At 34.9% G+C, this 21205-nt stretch overlaps 1 protein-coding gene across 2 annotated transcripts in view; it reads left to right on the top strand.

Annotated features, from left to right (window-relative positions):
* Positions 1-21205, top strand: part of LOC145279775 (beta-1,3-galactosyltransferase 5-like) — a 183646-nt gene that overhangs the window by 116758 nt on the left and 45683 nt on the right. Inside the window, exon 2 of one of the 2 annotated variants that reach the window (XM_080131094.1) lies at positions 17804-17858. The exons of the other annotated variant lie outside the window; for it this stretch is intronic. The gene's annotated coding sequence lies outside the window, so the exon portion shown is untranslated. The remainder of the gene's footprint in view (positions 1-17803; positions 17859-21205) is intronic. 2 annotated transcript variants of the gene reach the window in all.

Below are 21205 nucleotides of genomic sequence, written 5' to 3'. Positions count from 1 at the left end.
TATAGAGCAAGATGATTTTTTCAATCATCTATTAAGACAATAAAGACACCCGCGGGCGATGTATGAGACTGACTAAAGAAATGGCACACGAAATCATATGGACATGATAACATTTCAATAGAGAAAGCGAATCATTGAAAACAACAAATGTGAAAAAAGCCAGACATATATGTAAAATAAAGTGTTGGAAATGAGAGTTCAAAGAGTTCAATTAATGTCTTCAGTGAAAGAGTTTGGCATGTAGGAATGAATTCAGATACATATTTTATTTCGTTTGGCGCCGTGTGCGTTTATGTTTGCATAAAAATAGATATGAAGATGTGTCTGTACATTAAAGTGTCTATTTCCTCGGTGAGAACCTATATGTATAAGCTGGTTATACGTGCGTGCGATGTGTGTGTGTGTGTGTATGTGTGTGTGTGTGTGCATAGTTCGACGCACACTCGTTCATGGATGCCCTTGGTTATGTGTCTTCTATTGCCAAGAACCTGTCAACCCCAACCGACCTAATCAGAATGTGTTGTACGCACGGGTGTTGCATATAAAAAATACATAGGAAATCGAGAGAGTTGCGTTTGAGGTTTTATAGTAGGCGCTGGTATTCGAAGTTAGTATTTCTGTGTCCGTGGCCGACTTAAAAAATAGTTTCCCACGTTTTTACACGGTATTTCCTTAGTCAACCACCGCTTCTCTCTGAAGTAAATCTTTGAGCTGACAAAAACCCTGGCGTTTACCGCCCTCATCAGAACCTTCTTAAAAGACAGTTGTTTTTAAGTTACCCAAAACAATAGAATTGCTGGCGCCGACAAAGAATAGCTTACCTCACTGCAGTGTGTTGGCTTCATTACTGTACAACATCTACACCGATGACCAACAAATGAACCAGAACACTGAAATGGTTCAACTTTGTGTAACATCCCACGAAATCACCTTAAAAGTAACAGAAAAGAAAAAAAATTAAAAATATGGCAGTAAACGAATTTTGCATGCAATTCACAATATTCAAATTCAATTATCACTCCCATAGCCAAACGTGGTCTTTTTTCTAAACTGATTTTGTTGTCTGTCAATCTCAGCTTGTTACCTCTGCAAATGAGGTTATGTTTTGGGTCGAGTTTAGTAGTTTGGTTAGTTGGTTGCTTCGGCATCGAATTCGGGATTTCGTTTTTGGAATGCGTCTGGCAAACAGAAGTTAGTCACGCACACAAGTATTATCAGTGGTTATAAAAACTATGCAATTAAGGACGACCATTAGCCATGTGGGAATTATTAAAATGGAAGTTAATAGCGGATTGTGTTTTTGTGTGAGAGCTTCTGCTTATACAAAGATTCTGCGAACTGTTTCCTACAACATAAAATGTATGACTTTGTTATTGAGAGAGAAAAAAAAGACTACACATCCAATAGAAATACAAATGATGTTTATGCGAAACGAAAACTAAGACTGTATATCTATTTATTATCATACTAAATGTGAAGTGATAAAGATTTGTTTCCTTGATGCCTTTTGTCATATATTTTAATAATCCAAATACACGCGAAAGATACTTGAGTTCTGGAATTAAGTTATGTTTGATAAAAAAAATCCGATTGGATTTTGCAAACTGGATGTACCTTATAATCAACTAAACAAAAAAAAAACTCTCCTTTTTTAACTATTCTTCATCCCTTTAATTCTATTTCTTAATTTAGATATGAGCATTTCGAAAGCGAGTGCTTCTCTTTTCTCATCGTTGCAATCTATTTTACATATGCAATCCTAGTGAGTAATAATAATAATAATAATAATAATAATAATAATAATAATAATAATAATGCCAACACTAAAACCGCAAGAAATTTCATAAAGTGCGCTCCCATTCACCTAGAAAAAAAGCATCAGTTACAGCTGATACCACACAAACTAATTGTGAGGAATCAAGGAGGATGCAAAGACTGAGGAAGGATAACACACACCAATGGATGAACGCGAGGAGTCCTGGAACCGTGTGAAGGCTTATTGTCATCTAAATACTATAGAAAACCAATGTTTGTTGCCAGCTAAAAAACACAATGTTAAGCGGCTGTTGCGATGATGCAAAATCATGAGCAAAGGTTATCAAAAAAAGTGAAGAGTATTGGAAATCCAGTATATATATATATATATATATATATATATATATATATATATATATATATATACAGACAGACTGTTTCGTTGTATCACAATTCTTAAGTCCGAGTAAACGTTCTAAGCTAGGGTCAAAGTTATGACCATATTGATGATAATGATTTTAGCCACTTGGCCATTGAAGAGTAGAGCTTATATAGTCATAAGAATCTAAATGACTCAAGAAAAGATTAACCTTTTACTTAAAATTACAGACTATACAACAGAACACAATTTTTTCGAAATTGGTAATGCACTTTCAAGTTCGCCGATGATTGCAAACATTCTCACTGATGTATTGTTTTAGCTAATCTAATGAAATTACCTTTGTAATCGAAATAAATTATTAACCAACCAAAAAACTATTATTGATTGTTAACGTTTTCTAACACACTTCTCTCCATCCTCCTCCTCCTCCTCCTTCTTCTTCTTCTTCTTCTTCTTCTTCTTCTTCTTCTTCTTCTTCTTCTCATTATTATTATTAGTAGTAATACACACACACACATATGTATATATATATACACACACACAAATATATATATATATATATATATACACCTGCACCTAGACTCTTCTTCTTCTTCTTCTTCTTCTTCTTCTTCTTCTTCTTATTATTATTATTATTGATACACACACACACGCACACACACACACACACATATATATATATATATATATATATATATATATATATATATATATATATATATATATATATATATATATATACCTACACCTAGAATCTTTCTACTTCATATTAAGTGGCCCTATCCCCTTGTTAGGTAAAACAAGTGAATTCAGAATCTTTTGATCTCTTAGTTTCATTATTTGAAGATAGATTTTTTTTTATGTGGGGAAACATTTTTTTTGTTCGTTTTCCAACAGAGATGTGAGATACGAGTCCGATTGGTTCTGCCAGAAACATTGATTTATTATTGAAAGAGAAAAAAACCCAGGGGAGGCTACCCTTTCCATTTCCATTTCTTTACGGAGAAAAGAGAACCTTGCCCGCTTTGACTTGATTACCGCTTTCCCACTCGCTCTTTTCACCCGACTCGTAATCATCATCATCATCATCATCATCATCATCATCATCATCATCATCATCATCATCATCATTCTTTTTCAAGATGTCTTTTACTCTTCTTTTCCTTCATTTTCAAGATAATGTTTTTTCTTATTTTTTCAAATAATGTCTTTTTTCTGCTTTTTGTTCCTCCCCTCCCCTTTTCTTCTTCTTTTCGTTTCTTCCTTTTTTTCTTCTTCCTCTTCTTCTTCTTCTTTGCGTTCCTTTCTTTTTTCTTCTCCTACATTTTTCTTTAGTCTCCGTCTTTTTTCATTTACTTTCCGTTTCCTCCATTTTACTTCAATCTCATTTAATTCTTTGAGTTATATATTATTTATTCTCCGAAATGTACAAACGATCAAATAGAAAAACAAGGCCACGAAAAACTGGGGATAAGAGTCTATGGTCATCCTTGGCACTGTACCTTTTGTTGGTCTATGATTGTCCTAGCTAGGATTATCATTCACCACAATACCGCAAACATTTTTAATTTTTCTTCGTCTTTCTTATTTATTTATTATTCTTTAAAATATTTGTATTAAAAAAAGCATGTGGTTATGTTTACTTGCAATCAAAACCTTTAATAGGTTCACACCTAATTTATCTCAATTGTTTGGTCTAATTTTAATAACCAAACAATTGAGATAAATTAGGTATGAAATTTTGAAAGAAAAAATTTAAAAGAAGTTAATCTGCTATTTGCTACTGACGAGGAAGCAAATGAAATCCAACTTTATAAAATAAAAGCATTTTTCTTTATCCGCTATCTATGGACGATGTCACGAAGTTTCCTGCTTGTTTTCGTTCCGTTCCTCAGGCGTCCATCCTTTTCTTGTATTTTCAAGTGGACATTCACAAAAGCTAACAAAGAATGCACATCAGACAACGAATAAATGTCCCTTTTACTTTAATTTTATTTTGAAAATTAGTACCCTTTATCTATTCTTATTCTCCCACGAACGAAAAATTAATTTTCACCACGACTAATGTTTGTACAAAATTTAAAAAATTCAAGAGGTGGTTATTGGGAAAAATGCGGACAAACGAACAGACGAATGGTTTGAGGGAAATTTTATCCCTATAATTGCCCCTAGAGGAGCAACCAAAAAAAACAAAAACAAAAACAAAACAAAACAAGGGAGACATATAGTGTCTTTTTTTGTTTTTAAAATAAAGTTGCGTTATAATCTATATGCAATGCTAGAATATCCCAAAGGCTAATGACGTTCAAACCTAAGAGATATTTCTTGTGTTGTCAAAGAGAAGGTATATATAAACGAATGTGAATAGCGTCCAAGATCTTCAGATGAATGTTTGAATGAGCATGACTCAAAATGAAAAAAAAAAAAATAGTCAATGCGGAAATTCGTTGCGCATGACGGATTTTTAAGCAGGTGATCAGCGATGGAAGACCCGGATGTGCTACTTAGAATATGTGTTAGTAGGTAGGTCCCATTTCTGATTTTGTTCGCTATTTTTTGTTGAACCCTACTGTCAAGTTTTAACGTCATTCGATCCACGTAGATAGCATTTTAACTACATTTATATTAGTAATGAAAGTTCTTGGCCTTCGGGCCGGGATCAAAGTGTAGTATCTGTTCCGGCAGATGCTGCACTTAAGATAATTTGTACCAGTCAATGGAGGGGAGACCCTCTATACTGGGACAATTATTATTTTTGGTAACCAGAGTGACCCCTTTTAGGGGAGCTGGTTTTTACCTCACATTAAAAACGGCCTTGTGCCTAATTTGCTCAGTGGGGGAGCAAATAAATACGATCTGTTCCGGCAGATACTGCACTTAAGATAATTTGTACCAGTCAATGGAGGGGAAACCCTCTATACTGGGACAATTATTATTTTTGGTAACCAGAGTGACCCCTTTTAGGGGAGCTGGTTTTTACCTCACATTAAAAACGGCCTTGTGCCTAATTTGCTCAGTGGGGGAGCAAATAAATACCATCTGTTCCGGCAGATACTGCACTTAAGATAATTTGTACCAGTCAATGGAGGGGAAACCCTCTATACTGGGACAATTATTATTTTTGGTAACCAGAGTGACCCCTTTTAGGGGAGCTGGTTTTTACCTCACATTAAAAACGGCCTTGTGCCTAATTTGCTCAGTGGGGGAGCAAATAAATACCATCTGTTCCGGCAGATACTGCAAGCTATGACTAGCTATGACTAGCTATGACTAGCAAAGACCAGATGTGGGGGCAACCCCACATGCCTGACCTTTAACCAGCTCCCATTTCCCACCTCTCGGGAGCTGGTCCCCTTTTCCCTTCCCCCTCCCTTCACTCCTCACATTAAAAATTGGCCTTGTGCCTAATTTGCTCGGTGGGGGAGCAAATAAATACCATCTGTTCCGGCAGATACTGCACTAAAGATAATTTGTACCAGTCAATGGAGGGGAAACCCTCTATACTGGGACAATTATTATTTTTGATAACCAGAGTGCCCCCTTTTTGGGGAGCTGGTTTTTACCTCACATTAAAAACGGCCTTGTGCCTAATTTGCTCAGTGGGGGAGCAAATAAATACCATCTGTTCCGGCAGATACTGCACTTGGGATAATTTGTACCAGTCAATGGAGGGGAAACCCTCTATACTGGGACAATTATTATTTTTGGTAACCAGAGTGACCCCTTTTAGGGGAGCTGGTTTTTACCTCACATTAAAAACGGCCTTGTGCCTAATTTGCTCAGTGGGGGAGCAAATAAATACCATCTGTTCCGGCAGATGCTGCACTTAAGATAATTTGTACCAGTCAATGGAGGGGAAACCCTCTATACTGGGACAATTATTATTTTTGGTAACCAGAGTGACCCCTTTTAGGGGAGCTGGTTTTTACCTCACATTAAAAACGGCCTTGTGCCTAATTTGCTCAGTGGGGGAGCAAATAAATACCATCTGTTCCGGCAGATGCTGCACTTAAGATAATTTGTACCAGTCAATGGAGGGGAAACCCTCTATACTGGGACAATTATTATTTTTGGTAACCAGAGTGACCCCTTTTAGGGGAGCTGGTTTTTACCTCACATTAAAAACGGCCTTGTGCCTAATTTGCTCAGTGGGGGAGCAAATAAATACCATCTGTTCCGGCAGATGCTGCAAGCTATGACTAGCTATGACTAGCAAAGACCAGATGTGGGGGCAACCCCACATGCCTGACCATTAACCAGCTCCCATTTCCCACCTCTCGGGAGCTGGTCCCCTTTTTCCCTTCCCCCTCCCTTCACTCCTCACATTAAAAATCGGCCTTGTGCCTAATTTGCTCGGTGGGGGAGCAAATAAATACCATCTGTTCCGGCAGATACTGCAAGCTATGACTAGCAAAGACCAGATGTGGGGGCAACCCCACATGCCTGACCATTAACCAGCTCCCATTTCCCACCTCTCGGGAGCTGGTCCCCTTTTTCCCTTCCCCCTCCCTTCACTCCTCACATTAAAAATTGGCCTTGTGCCTAATTTGCTCGGTGGGGGAGCAAATAAATACCATCTGTTCCGGCAGATGCTGCACTTAAGATAATTTGTACCAGTCAATGGAGGGGAAACCCTCTATACTGGGACAATTATTATTTTTGGTAACCAGAGTGCCCCCTTTTTGCCTACTTTTAGGGGAGCTGGTTTTTACCTCACATTAAAAACGGCCTTGTGCCTAATTTGCTCAGTGGGGGAGCAAATAAATACCATCTGTTCCGGCAGATGCTGCAAGCTATGACTAGCTATGACTAGCAAAGACCAGATGTGGGGGCAACCCCACATGCCTGACCATTAACCAGCTCCCATTTCCCACCTCTCGGGAGCTGGTCCCCTTTTTCCCTTCCCCCTCCCTTCACTCCTCACATTAAAAATCGGCCTTGTGCCTAATTTGCTCGGTGGGGGAGCAAATACATACCATCTGTTCCGGCAGATACTGCAAGCTATGACTAGCAAAGACCAGATGTGGGGGCAACCCCACATGCCTGACCATTAACCAGCTCCCATTTCCCACCTCTCGGGAGCTGGTCCCCTTTTTCCCTTCCCCCTCCCTTCACTCCTCACATTAAAAATTGGCCTTGTGCCTAATTTGCTCGGTGGGGGAGCAAATAAATACCATCTGTTCCGGCAGATGCTGCACTTAAGATAATTTGTACCAGTCAATGGAGGGGAAACCCTCTATACTGGGACAATTATTATTTTTGGTAACCAGAGTGACCCCTTTTAGGGGAGCTGGTTTTTATCTCACATTAAAAACGGCCTTGTGCCTAATTTGCTCAGTGGGGGAGCAAATAAATACCATCTGTTCCGGCAGATGCTGCACTTAAGATAATTTGTACCAGTCAATGGAGGGGAAACCCTCTATACTGGGACAATTATTATTTTTGGTAACCAGAGTGCCCCCTTTTTGCCTACTTTTAGGGGAGCTGGTTTTTACCTCACATTAAAAACGGCCTTGTGCCTAATTTGCTCAGTGGGGGAGCAAATAAATACCATCTGTTCCGGCAGATACTGCAAGCTATGACTAGCTATGACTAGCAAAGACCAGATGTGGGGGCAACCCCACATGCCTGACCATTAACCAGCTCCCATTTCCCACCTCTCGGGAGCTGGTCCCCTTTTTCCCTTCCCCCTCCCTTCACTCCTCACATTAAAAATTGGCCTTGTGCCTAATTTGCTCGGTGGGGGAGCAAATAAATACCATCTGTTCTTCAGATGCTGCACTTCTATTTCTTGTTCTCTTTCGGTGGAGGAGAAATCCTACACACTGAGACAATTTTTATTTTTGTACCTTTTCTCCACGTTAAAAAACGACCCTGGTGTCTAACTCTGTCCCGTGGGGAAGCACAGTAAATAGGTGCATTTAAATTAGTAAATTATTATTATTATTATTATTATTATTATTATTATTATTATTATTATTATTATTATTATGATAATAAAATAATAATAACTACAATAGCAACAACAACAACAATAATGATAATGATAATAATAATAATAATAATAATAATAATAATGATGATGATGATGATGGCGGGGTAGAGTGTATTTTCGAGAGGAGTCCATTAACGGTTTCGTAGAGAAGACAACATGTACATTGGAAACAAAATAGCATTTTTTTTGCTCTTGATTTGATCCACTTGAAGGATACTTCACTTACTGATTCTAACCATGGTAAACGTATATACATTTGACATTAACCACTGTATTGACGGTTATTTGGAAAAATTCAGCTATTTTCCTTTCGATTACTGACTTAATCACACCGAATCACACTTCTCCCTGTTAATAGAGCATAATGAGGCTTTTATTTTATTTTAGTGTTGAAACTCGACTGAACACATGGAAATAAATAACTACAGCACAAAAGAACAGATATATTGAGAGCAAGAAAGTATATACAATATTTACATAGAGTCCATTGGTATAGTCATGGGGAGACCATCCCTGGAGAAGGTGTTTGCTGGGTAGTCGTCAGCTCTCGATCTCGTTGTCTCGTTGGGTCTCTCCCGTCTTTACGGTACCAACCATATTTATGTGGTTGACACTTCACGCATGTTAATTAGGTGGATCCTATCACGACATTTAGTTAGAAAAATAACTTTTTTCTATATATTTTAGTTAGAAAAAGAAATTTATTTTAGTTTCCGTCGTGTCTGTTCCTTCTTTTAATTATAATTTTATCTTATTTAATTATAAATAAACTCGGTTTATCCAGTTCTATAGGATTGAAGGCGAAAGCGGTCAGCTGGCCCTCTTTTTCTCCTTTTTTCTCTTTTAATCATGAACATATAAAAAATAAGTCTTATGTTCGTTTAGACTCTACACAATATAATTAACTTAGATACATAAAGAGATATTTATATATATTGTATATATATATATATATATATATATATATATATATATATATATATATATATATATATATATATATAGGTTTTCTGAAAATATACGCTTTCGCAAATATTTTTTAATCTTTATGCATACCAAATTTTTCTAAATAAGAAGCTCAATGCTTATTAAGCCATTACAACAGAGTATATAGAAATTAAAAAAAAATCCTGCTATATTCAAAAGTCACAGGTTTTTTTCATCTTAAGAATCATTTTTTTTCCATTATAAAAACTTCGGTACATTTTATAGCTCTGTTTCGTTCGAGGGGAACAATGAATGTCAATACTAAATATTTTTTTAGATTAATCAGAAAAAAACAGAAGTTTCTTGAGGAAAAAAAATGGAGAACGATGCGAACCCATTTCTAGTAGACCGCCATATGTTCCGATTTGAGTTGGTTTGGGTCTTTTTGAATTTTACCTATTACATCGTTATGCATTATGCATACACATAAACGCGCGCGCGCACACACACACACACACACACATATATATATATATGAGCAAACAATAAATAAATTATGTTGAAAACACATTGAAATGAGTTAAAAACATATTTAATCTGAAAAGGAAACACTAAATAAATGGCTAGTCCTTAATTCGCAGAGTTTCGAAGAAATACTTTCCTTCTCATCAGAGGGTAGGAATTAGCAAAATGCGGGATCGGATTTTGCATGCAGAAGTATTTGATGAAACAACAAGTAAGTCAAAGATCTTACTTGAAAACAAAAAAAGTGAAGCAGAGGGAATATAGTGAAGAAAAAGGTGATTACACATGAATGGATAGTTTGGTGGAAGATAAAAAATCCAGTGACGGTAAAATCCAAATGTAAAACTTCAAGAAAGTTAAAAGAATTTCCATTTGTACAAGTAAAATCCAAGGAAATCCCGTAATTGGAAGAAGATGGTCCATAATAATCCAAAGGCAGAAATCCATGGAATAATTCACAAAAATGTGTACAAGGAAAAAAGAAAAGATTCCAATAATATTAATAAAAGAAAAATAAGATATGCTTTTCACTCTACTTCCGAGACATAAATACAAATAAGAAAGATCAGGGAAGAAAAAGAGGAGAGAGAAAAAAAGGAGAGAATATATATATATATATATATATATATATATATATATATATATATATATATATATATATATATATATATATATATATAACTACTTCATTTATTCGCATAAATTTAGTATATGAAAGTATAGATTTATGCGTAAACTTTAAGTATTTACTTCAAAAGTGCTCAATACGTAGGTAGAGCTAGTTAGTAATTTATAAAATATATATGGCGATTAAGCTACACTGAATATTCTGCGTTTAATCCAACTATAGGATTCGTCAGGCTTATAGCATAAGCCTGACGAATACTATAGTTGGATGAAACGCAGAATATTCAGTGTAGCTTAATCGCCATATATATTTTATAAATTACTATATATATATATATATATATATATATATATATATATATATATATATATATATGTACACTAGAAGACTACTCGACATAAGCTGGGTAAAATTAATGTCCTGAATATATTCCTGCACCGCTTTTCTACCCATTTATGTAGATTTAAGCCAATATATAATGCTATTGAACTTAAAGTCTCGAATTCTTATTTTAATTTTAATCAACGTCTATTGCATGATTTTTATTCTATAAATATGTAAAATTTAAACCTTAAGCTTAATAGGTCTCAAGAAGCAAATGACATTCAGGAAATCTTGCTTAATTAGGGTCTAATAATTATCGATCAAATTTAAATATCATCTGTAATATTTACATTTGCAAATGTGAGTTCGTGTCCATATTATGTTCCTCTAAAAATCCTTTAAAATGCTACAAAAAGGTTGAAATTTGTGGAATATTTATTGATTGAGGTTTAATATGCATTGTTAAATTAAAAAAAAAATATGGACGTATTTGAATTTTCACGACGGACTTCCACATCTTGTTTGCCTCCTTTTCATAAAACTCAATGAATTAAATATAGCCCACGTTATTTACTTCATTTATTTCGGCTTGAATTCTATGCATAAAAGTACATAAACATTTAAACGTTTTTCTGTTCCTCTTTCTGTTCAGAGGGACACTCAGATACAAAACTTATACCAATTGTCCGCACCCTATTCAAAAGACGCTGGCTCTTATGAAACCGACCAATCGTTCGCCGAACATTCAGATTTAATTTATACTTACTAATCATGCAGAAAACTAAATATAGCATTACATTAACATTGCCAACATGTGGATACGCTTATCTGGGACGAAGCCAAAAAAAGCGAGCGAAATATTATGTCCGATTCTCTTCAATTGGATTTCATTCAACATTGTTGTTCTTTTTTCTGATTTTTAAAATTGTTTTCTTTACTCATAAGTCACCATTCATAACGGCCAAAACTACTCACGTGTAAGAATTAATAGGATGGAACGACTCTCATTTAAAATAAGTTTCACTACTCATGGGGACAATGTATTTATCAATTGGCTTTGAAACCGACAATGATGTAACCTGCAGCAAAAGCAGCCCCATTGTAATATACTACACCGGTCCCAAGGAAATTTCAGGTGTCGCTTTCCACCGTAAAGTGACTCCAGAACTGATTAGAGTAGCTTTAGATCTGTCATCGCTCTAATTTCTCTGCATTCAATTTTCAGAAAGAATGTGTTTTGTTTCATCTCAGATATCATTGAACTCTTTGTCTGGTATACAATATGAAGGGTTTCCGTAGTTTTACTAGTGTGAGGATAGAGTTTCTAAGCTTATCAGTGCAAATATACATCAAGGATGTCCATAACGGTTTATCAAACCTGAAAGCCCGTAACTGACATAATTATCTGACCACTTTTATGATTCGACATACAATGGGTTGAGAAGAGGTAGATACTTTGTTGCAGCTTCATACACACGGTCTTCAAACAAAAAGCAAACGTTAAAGAGGACACACTCAAAACATTTAAAACTGGTTCACCGAACCAATCGCATTTAGTTGAACACATGTTTACTTCTTCCTTGATTTATATATATATATATATTATTTCGCAAAACAAAAAATGTTTAACAAAAAATTAGGTACAACGCCAACCTAAAAAACGAGGAGAGGTGTCTATGGTCATCGTTAGCTAGAGTTCCCAGTCACACTAATACCACATTCACACCAAGGGTCATTTTACTTAAGATCCTTAAATCAAGTCATTTTTCTTCTTTGATTATTCATGGTTTACAATCTCAAATATTTAAACTGCATTTGCGTAGTCTGTGACGATTTGTTTGCAGAGAATTTACCGTTTTTTTAATAGATCTCAGGAACTTCTAAGTCTTTGCGCATTTTGATAATTAATCCTCCGTTTCTTTTACTAATACTTATTTCTGCATAAACTTCATCACTTTTTTTAAGCAATTGAAGTGTTTTAGGAAATATTTTTTAAATCCAAAATAATACGTTCTAACTAGTATAAATAAGAGTGTAAATAATATCAAAAACTTAACCTTATATCCGAAATATACACTTTGCTGCAGTAACAACAACAACAATAACAACAACAGCAATAATAATAATAATAATAATAATAATAATAATAATGATGATGATGATAATAATAATAATAATAATAATAATAATAATAATAATAATAATAATAATAACAAAAACAGCAACCACAACAAAGCTTCAAATTAAATACCAAGCTGGTATTTAACTCTATCTTCTGGGGGATCGCAAGTAAATAGGATTGTTTGCCGATAGAAGCCCGGAATAACTCTGTAGGTCTGCGCCATACGACAAGTGAACAAACAGTGAGAAAATGGTTTAACCTTCAAACCCCATGATCTCTGCCAGATTTAATTCCTCCCTTAATCCATTTCTCTCTAATCGCCAAAACTTCATTTCATAAAAACAAAAGATTAAAGTCATCATATCGTATGGCCTTCCGATATTTTTTTAGTCAGAATTATTTCCAGAAAAACATCACGTACTTACGGAGGGGACCGTGTGAAGGTTGCCAACATTCTATGTGAAAGTGATTTTTGTGGAACAAACTAGACTTGGGATATCTCGGTCGTCAGTCCGTGCCGTTAACTACTGAACCATCTTTACCCTAACGTGTCAGTGACCGTCTCTATGTCGCCATTTTTTTTTTTCAAAAATGTACCTCTTCTTAATTTTCATCGCAGCGCATGAATTTTACCGTCGTTTTCCTCGACTATTTAAAGAAATAAGAACATTAACACAAATGATCATAAAATGCATAAAAAATAATGGATTTTTATGGTAATAAATAACATACTTAATAAACATTTGAATTGTTTTTAAACAAAAAGGAATATCAACTCATAAAATATAAACGGAAATAAGCCAACATTCTATAATCGATTAAAACAATAAATACTACTTCAAATCTGAATAATTCAATAAATTGAAATTGAAAGTAGTAAAAAAGCAATTAAGAATCTAAAAAGAATAGAAAATGTATTGTAATGAGGTTAGTGTTCTGAAAAAGTAAAATCTAAAGTTAATAATATCAATGTATGCACATTATTATTATTGGCTCACCTGGAGCTTTCACACGAGTCAGCAAACGATCTGATTGGATACCTGTGGTGTTCTCTGGAAACTGAGTGACAACAAGTCTCCCCAGACGTCCAGCTCTCTCCTCCTCCTTCGATAGCATTTGCAAATAAATTTGCATCATCGCAACAGCCGCTTACCATTGATTTCTCGCTGACCATTGGTTTATACTGGAATTTGAGTGGCACTAAGCCTCCCCAAGATCCCAGTTCTCTTCGCACTTGTCCAGCGGGGGTCTGGCCAGTGCTCCCTCCTCGGTCTTTCCATCCTTCTTGACCCTTCTCGGCTCTTTGTTATCACTTATTTTTTTTTTGGGGGGGGGACGGTGTTGAAACAATGGAGAGATGCATGATGAGGGGGGTGTAGAGCATATAGATCTGCAGCTTCGGTGTTCTTCATTCCCTGTAACGCTTCTTCGTTATATTGTCTTGTGTTATTCTCCGTATTCAAGGGTTTTCCTTAATATTTCAGCCGTTTTCATTATCGCTAGGAGTTGTATTTTTGCAGCTATTCCTCTGATTCCAATTTCTGCTATTCTTTTTTCCAGGTTTTTTGGGATTGTTCCCAGTGCTCCTACTATTATCGGTACTATTTTGATTTTCTTCATCACCCAAATCCCTTTTAACTCTCTGGCTAGTTCTGTGTATTTGCTTCGTTTCTCTTTTTCTTTCATACTCACCTTGTGGTCAGCTGGGACAACAAAATCTACGATTTGACAGGATTTCTCTTTCTTGTTAATTATTATGACATCTGGTCTTCTTGCTTGGATGGGTTTGTCCGTCTGTATGTCCATGTCCCATAGGATTTTGTGGTTCTCGTTTTCGGATGCTGTTGCGGGTTTATGCTTGTACCATTAATCTGTACGCTCAAAATGCAGCCGTTTGCACAATTATTATTATTATCATCATTATTATTATTATTATTATTATTATTATTATTATTATTAATAATACTATCTGAAACTTTTGTTAGCATAATTTTAAGGGTTCCAGCATGTAATCTTTATAATGGTGAGCGATTAGCAATACTTCAAAAAGGCTGTATATGTTTTTTTAGCAGAATTGCATCGTGTGTATAAGTTGATTTATTTTTATATGTTTGTGCGATTATCGAGTGTTAAAAGAGGTTATGTATATATTTTTTATACTTACGCATGTATGTTTACAACCAAATTGTTCAAAATAGGTGTCCAGTATTTATATAACATTCGAATAATGTTGAGGTTACCAGTAGTTAAATTTCTGTTTTTGAACGATTAATATGGTTGTATTTGTATACTTCAGTTCGATTCAGCAAATGAATAAGTAAAAACAAAAGATGAATATCCAAAGTAAAAGTATAAAAATAAAAAAGTTATCATTATTTATGAAACCGCGGCATATATGTATTGTGAAAACATCGGCCCCCGTTTGTAGGCGATCAGAATTAGAAAAGAAAGTGTTATCCTAATAAATTAGTTAATGCAGTTTAAACCTTAATAGGCAAAGAACGAAAGCTTGATTATGAATTTTTTAGGGTTTCATCGATGCAGAGTTACAGCGTATGAAAATACCAAACTAATTTCTATAGAAAAAAAACAAAAAACAAAACAGAAACGATATTTGTACACGAAATCAAAGAAAGGAAACTTTTATAATCAGTAAAAAACACAGAAAATAACAGTTGCAATAAAAATAAATAAATAAAAACAGTATTATGGTAGGCTGATTGTTTTGACGAACACAAATAAATAAATAAATAAATAAAGAAGAATATAGCAGCTGCATTTACTATTATATTTGTGTATATTTTAGTCTTAGCCGTCGCTGTTGTTATATGTTGGAAATAAATGACTAATAACTGAAATTTATGTCATGCGAATGAAGAAGCAAGAAAGAAGAATCTAAACGGTACATTTTCTATGTTTGTGTATGTTTTAGTCTTATAAGTGAATTCGTTCGCTATTGTTATATGTTGGAAATTAAATATCTAATGATTGAAATTGATTCTGTGCGAAGGAATATTTTTCATAGGGACGCCATATTGTAATAGTCTTAAGTGTTTGTTTGAATGATGTAATTCCGGAATAAGAGAAATAGCGAACAACCAATCAGAGGCAGCTGACTTTCACGAGGGTGATGTTATTATCTATTGATTCTACTACGGGAAAGTTAATTGTATATATGTGCTTTATGGACAATTTAAGGTCGGTGTAAACGTAGAATCTGTGGAACGTGTAGATTTCCCCCCGGTAGCGACTGGTGGCGGTGGAAAGACTTAATATCTAGAGGGAAAAAATAAGTACCCTACCTCTATAGACAATGTGATTGTGATAGGTTTGCTACTAGGATGTAATGTTGTATTTTATTAGAACGATTGAATATGTCTGCAAAGGTGGTCGAAAGTTACATAAGATTGTAGCTATTAGCCTAGCTGTACTGAATTTATATGTGGCATCTGCTGTTGCAAACCAACGATACTTTGATCCAGAGGGGAATTTCTGCAATCATTTTATTATAAATGGAGATTATTATTATTGGCTCACAAGGAACTTTAACACAGGTCATCAAAGATCTCCCCTTAAAAGCAGCATGTGGTGTTCCCTGGAAGCTGAGTGACAACAAGTCTCCCCAGATTTCAAGTGCTCTCCATCTCTTTCGATAACATTTGCAAATAAATTTGCATTATCGCAACAGCTTCTTACCATTGATTTCTCGTTGGAAGAAGCCACTGGTTAATTTGAGTGGCAATAAACCTCAATATTCCAGTTCTCTTAGCACTTGTTCAGCGGAGGTCTGGTCAGTTCTCTCTCCTCAGTCTTTCCTTCCTCCGTGACTATTCGGCTATTCGGTCTCATTCGTTTTTTGGGTGTAGTGATGTGGTAATGAGGGGATGGGGTGGGGTTAGAGAACTTATAGATCTGCAGCTTCAATTTTCTTGGTTTCATGTAGAGCTTCATGTTTTGCCTCTGCAGCAGTTTGTCTAGCCTGCGTGTGTGGCTCATGTCTCCACATTCAATGTTTTCCCTTAATATTTCAGATGTTTTCATTATTGGTGTTCGTTGTATTTTTCAACCATTCCTCTGATTCCAATTTCTCCTATTCTTTTTTCCAATTTTTTCAGAGTTATTCCTAGTGTTCCTACTATTATAGGTATTATTTTGATTTTCTTCATAATCCATATCTCTTTCAGCTCTCTGGCTAGCTCTATGTATTTGCTTTGTTTCTTCTTTTCTTTGATATTCACCCTGTGGTCAGCTGAAACAGCGAAGTCTACGATTTGACAGGACTTTCCTTTCTATTTAATTATTACGACATCCGGTTTTCTTGCTTGGATGGATTTATCAATTTGTATGTCCATGTCCCATAGAGTATTTTTATTCTGATTTTTAAGTAACGTTGCCGGCTTATGCTTGTACCATTAATCTGTGCGGTCATGATGCAGTTGCTGCAAAATTCCCAGTGTACTTCTCTTCCCACCTGGTCGTGTCTGTTCTTGTATTCCTTTGGGTCCAGTTTGCTGCATTCACTTACTATATGGTTTATCATTTCATCTCCTTGTCCACAGAGTCTGCATTTCCTGTTTTGTGTTTTGTCGATCTTTGCTTTAATGTGGTTGGTTCTTATCGAGTTAACTCGTTCTGCGATTATTATGAATCCAGTTTCTCGACTTATGTGTCCTGTTTGCATCCATCCAAGTATTTTCGTTATTCTCATCTTTTGTCATCCTTATGAATCTTCCCTGTAGTTTTTTTTCTTCCCTTGTTCTTTTCTCGTCTTATCCGATATCTTTCTGTTTCCTGTTTTGTCGATTTTTCAATATCTCTCGTTGCCATGATTATCCTTTCCGTGTTTTGCGTTATGTATTATTATTATTATTATTATTATTATTATTATTATTAATAATTTTATTACTCACTTGGAGTTTTCACACAGGTAATTATCAGAGCGATAATAACGGTCGTGATCATAGATGCACAGTTAGGCATTAAATCGGTTGGATGGTTGAAAGATTATACGTTCTATTAACAATTATTTGGGTGTTTTTTGGGTGTCACCCCGTAAAATAAGTATATTCTTACGTAAGAAGAATAAGTTTTTTTTTTATTTGTGTTTATTTACAAAAATACATATATGTACGTATATCATTTCAGATTTTCCCATATTGAAATCAAATAAATAAACTGACCAGATGACTCCAAATGCAAGGTAAGTATGTCCGATTGCTATTAATTGAAAACATCGAGGATTCGAAGTTTATTTATTCGTGCGGACGTTTGTATACGGAACAAAATAAATAAGACGAACGCTGCACTCTCTTTATTTCCCTTATATAATTGTGGATTACAACTCTCTAGATCTGTGAATACCCCCCCAATATTTCAATGTTTATAGCTGGAACTTTGTATGTTTTCCTCTTGAAATTTTGGGTGTTTATTTCTCATCTTTTGGATGTTTCTCATGTTTCTATTTGAAACTTCGAATGTCGTGGATGTTTTTCTCTTTTACACCAAATTATTCTCTTTGGAATTTGGTATTTCTTTCTCTGTACATTTGGATGTTTGTGTCATATTGATACATGTCAGGATAACCTGACTGCAAAAAAAATGCACCCGGAGGTCGGTGACGTGAGTTGAAGCGGAGATCAAATTCCGTAGACTAAATATAGTCGAATGATCAAACCATGACATGTCATGTGTTTGAATAAGATAAACAAAGATTTTCGGCAGTCTAGTTCCGGAAGCCGAACAGACGAGACGCGGCCAACTATGTAGGAATAATCTAAGCTGAATATATCCCTGACACTTTGTCTGTGCGAAGCCCATTTCATAAGAGTAATTTAATAACCTACGAGTTAAATAGTGATTAAGATACGTTTGGTCTCTCCCTTATCACCAGTAAATTCTCTCCAATAAAACCTCGAAAAAATTCAGCGAAATCTCCTAGTGGCTTCATGCTTGAGTAGTCTTATTAATTTAGCTAAACAGATGAGACGATCTCAGCCACACATGTAAAAGCCAGCACGTGTATACTTCCACGTATATATACATAAACATACTTCATTTGATTTGGTTCTTGTTCGCTCATAAACGTGAGCGTAACATGTGCGAATCCTCATTCATGAAAATATAACACTAATATGTAATATGGATGATTTGATACTAGATATATTCGAGTGCCACGAGGATCGCATCTATTCTGACTAGTCGCTTTGCCAATATTTCTGCATCCACACTATGACTAAAGATCACCAAAACGTTGATATTGATTTGATTGTGATCTATTAATTTACTGCATTAATCGGGTAACAATGAGCACCCCCGTGTATCCCAGTTTGCAAACCTTACACTATTATTTTAAATCCATTAATACACACTTAATGTCACTATTGGATTCCTCATAAAATGTTATTTTAAGAAAACTTGTGTTTGCTGTTATTATCGAGCTTTTTCTTTAAAGGAGGAGTAATGCATGGGACGATAGTCAAATAACAATCGAACAGATATTACATTACTATTGACACCCGGGATACGGCATTAAAAATTAGTAACAAAATACAATACAGTATATAATACACATGTATAGAATCAAATAACATCATAAATAACACCGTAAGGCGGAGCAAATACCGTAACCATGGACCAGAAAAACATCATATTTCACATCTTAACCTAAAAATAAAACGTATCCTAGGGTTTCCGTATCCCGGGGATCTTCTGTATTTCCTCTCACCATACTGAGCATAGAAATATAATACATTAGTCTGAACTAGTAAATTGAAGTGAATTGAGCGTTAAACGATAGTAAATTAACACAAAAATGTATATATTAGTATAGTTTAAACTTCAAATATATATCGAATCTCTGTTATTAATCGAAGTAGAATAGAATGTGAATAGAAGTAATTGTATAATTGTGATGAGGAGGAAAAATCTTCATGAGTAATATTAGTACGATAGAACCGATAATAGAAGTAATAGTGTTATTTCGGTTTACGACCGACATATGTCTAAACTATTAGTAATAGAAGTACAATAATATATTCATTGAAGTAATAGTATAATTACGGTTTCAAACAGACATAATATAATATATGTATGATATAAAATCTTTATTAGTCATAGAAGCACAATAGTACATTAATAGAAGTAATAGTATAGCTACAGCATCAGAAAAACACATACCGCATCTCTATTATTATTCATGCTTGTATTATGTCTTTAATAAGACTCGCGGTATTCACTCATTCAACCGTGTGCAGTTGTTTCAACATCTAATCCACCGATAATTTAGCCCCAAAGCATCCACGTCCACATCAACGGCGACAATAAATTCTTTGAAGGGTGAAAATCAACGCATTTAGATGACGTAAGATTATTATTTTTTCCTGCTATTAAGAAGTCGATTCTCGGTATTCGTTTATAGGTTTTGCCTAAATAAATAAATTGAAACTAGATAATTAACACGTAGAAAATATTCGATAACTAAGAGTTCATATTTCTGCTTTTTATATTGATGCCTGTCATGACTTACTCTTTAAAATTATCTAAAAACAAAACCTAAGATAAATATTTTTTACTCGTGAGTCAGTTTCATTTTGGAAGCTATACGGAGAGTCACCAATTATCAAGGTTGAGAGCTACTCGAGAATAGGATTAAAAGCCTTAGGAGAACTGTTTTTGATGATTGTCTATTGACATCAGATTTAGATAGGGATGAAACATGTTCCAGAACTGTAAATTTCTTAGAGAGAAATTATGTTAATGGAGATTTCGTTTGATGTTAAGCATACAGAGGAAGAAAGAAACGTCTATTGCAGTTGTGGTAGTGAGACAAGTACATGTTATAATATTTTACGAGGAGAAAACCAAGATTAAAACTCAATTGGCACTTTCCATAGAAATAATGAGTAAAGAAAAACGTTTCTCTTGTAATAATAAATTATAGAAAACAGAATAGACAACACTGACGAATTTGCAAAGTGGGTCTTGAGGTCCCTCATGACAGGAAAGAGTGCTATGAGTAGCACCTTCCCAGATCTGGCAGCAATAGTCCATCGAACTATGTAACTCATGTATAAGTTATGTTATGTATTTTATGAACAGGATGGGCAAAAAGATTCAGAGCAAAAAAAAAATAAATAAAAATAATAATAATGGATAAATAAATAAATAAGATAATAATAATAATAATAATAATAATAATAATAATAATAATAATAATAATAATAATCAGCTACTCACAAGAGTGACTACGTAATGGTTGTCACGTGAAGGTTACCAACATTAAGAGATTAAAGTAGAGCAATGAACCCGACACACACAGTCCTCGAGTCTACATCGTTATCAACTTCAGCACGGTCACATCCCATAATTCATCATCATCATCATCATCATCATCATCATCATCATCATCATCATCATCATCATCATCACAACCACCACCACCACCACCACTCTAAATAATATAAACGCAAATTTGGGAAGGGGAGGTAAAAATGTCATAAATGTATAAATGGGAAAAATAACGCAAGATGAAAATCTTGGAGAATATAT

The sequence above is a fragment of the Euprymna scolopes genome, chromosome 7, assembly GCF_053919585.1.
Source record: "Euprymna scolopes isolate OS-2025 chromosome 7, ASM5391958v1, whole genome shotgun sequence".
Classification (NCBI taxonomy): domain Eukaryota; kingdom Metazoa; phylum Mollusca; class Cephalopoda; order Sepiida; family Sepiolidae; genus Euprymna; species Euprymna scolopes.
Note: the sequence above shows the minus strand (reverse complement) of the source record. Positions and strands in the feature narration are given on the sequence as shown.